This window comes from Dromiciops gliroides, chromosome 4 (assembly GCF_019393635.1).
Source record: "Dromiciops gliroides isolate mDroGli1 chromosome 4, mDroGli1.pri, whole genome shotgun sequence".
Lineage (NCBI taxonomy): Eukaryota > Metazoa > Chordata > Mammalia > Microbiotheria > Microbiotheriidae > Dromiciops > Dromiciops gliroides.
The window spans coordinates 71,633,933-71,635,813 of record NC_057864.1 but is presented as its reverse complement, the minus strand read 5'-3'; the positions used below and the strand labels follow the sequence as shown (position 1 = coordinate 71,635,813).

The following is a 1,881-nucleotide window of genomic DNA, read 5'->3' as shown; positions in this document are numbered from 1 at the left end:
TTCCCTTTGGGTTTTGCTTACTAGTTCCTTTTTCTTTCTTGCTTTTTTATGGTTATTTAATTCTCCCTGCACCCCATCTTTTTTCCTTTCAGTCAAATAGATTTCCCTTTCATCTCCTTGTTCATTCCATGCCTTGTTCATTAGTTTTTAAATTTTGATTTGTTGCACCCCTTTCCAGAGAGAATTTCCCTCACTATCTTCATTATCTATTCTCTCTGTCTATCGTAGACTCTCCCGGAACATAGGAGCAATTTTTGGAGGTTCTGGGACTGGTGTTTCTTCAGTTTCCTCACTGTCTTCATGATGTAGATCATATGAAATATTTCCATATTCTCTTAGAAAAGGGAAAATTTCAAGCAGAAACTGACAGAAATCTTTACGAATTCCAAACCACCAGTGATTGCCTCCGTTCTGTCCAAATGTTGTTGTCATTAGAGTTATCAATGAAAGCCAAAGCGGGAGGAAGATAGGCACACATGAGAACGCATTATGGCCATCCAGTTTACAAACTAGCAGAATCTCAAATATAAGCAGTGATACCACAATTGTCATCCAGCTGATAGACATCGTTATGTGTGTTCTCTTTTGTTCTGCAATCACATTAGAGAGCAAGAACAAGACGGACCAAACCATGTGATACAGCACGACCCAGGCACAAAAAGGACCATCAAAATCCACAGAGGAACACAAAACAACCAGCCAGGGCCAATGGATGATCTGTCCAGTCTTAAGGCAATGAATATAAACTGAAGAATGTTGACAGAGCACAGGATCTCTAACTCAAGTGACCTATAGCGTTGGGATTCCCATACACAGGTTGCAACAGATACTGGGGAGACAAAGAACAGCGGCGTGAAGACCAGAAGCCAGTAATGGCTTCCCCTCTCAATCCCATCACACACCAGAACCTCAACATCAACAGGAGCAGGTGAATGCCCACGGCAATGAACATGGCTTTAAACTCCACGCAGGTTTCTTCTTCTGCTCGATAACTGGGGGGTTACGCGCCCACACTCCAGTTCCAACTGATGCCCACGATGACCATTAATTTCCACAGCCATATTGGAGCAAAGACAGCCCAGTAACTCCACTGAATAATGCCGTCTAGCCGAAGGGCCAGCAGCACGGAACACAGCAGCAGGCAAGCAGAGATGAGGAATTTACTTGGGTTAAAGTCCTGGAAGAGGCCCCCCAGGTTCATAGCGAAGAACGCCGCTGCTTAGTCCTCTCCTTCCTCTCCGTCCTCCCCAACCCCACTCTAGTCGCGCGTCACAACGGATATCACGGGGTTAACCGTCCCGCCGTTGCTTCGGGTCCGTCTCTCTCCTCCGTTTGCCTTTAGCCGTCCTCTTCCTCCCCCCCCCCCACCTTAGAGGTCGCCTCCTCTCCCCCATCTCCCAATCCTAGACTCTCGTCTCTGATTCGTGACCTCTCTATAATTACTCTAGTCTCTGTATCTTCACAAAATCAAACTTCTGAGGTACCCATTTTGGCCTCTCCTCTCTAGGCGGTTTTTGCCACTCGCCTTTTAGGACTTGTCCCATGGACTCCTTTTTCCATCATCGTTCCTTATCCTAACAGTGCCAATTCTTTGGGTGACCGAGAGGACACACTTCCCCACGGTTAAACTTCTCCTTCTACCATGTCGATGATTATGTAGCCCTCTAATGATCTATACCCTCCCCCGGTTACTTTCTCCCCCCTCTCCCAGTGTGTCTTGAAATCTCTTGCCTTGGTCTATGCCTTCTACTTTTTTGTGTGTGTGGGTGAGCAATGGGGTTAATGACTTGCCCAAGGTCACACAGCTAGTAAGTGTCAAGCTTCCTAGCCGGATTTGAACTCAGGTACTCCTGACTCCAGGGACGGTGCTCTTATCTACTG

At 46.7% G+C, this 1,881-nt stretch overlaps 1 pseudogene; it reads right to left on the bottom strand.

Moving 5' to 3' along the window:
* Positions 1-219: 219 nt before the first annotated feature.
* On the bottom strand, positions 220-1,201 carry LOC122754612 (annotated as a pseudogene).
* Between the last annotated feature and the right edge of the window lie 680 nt (positions 1,202-1,881).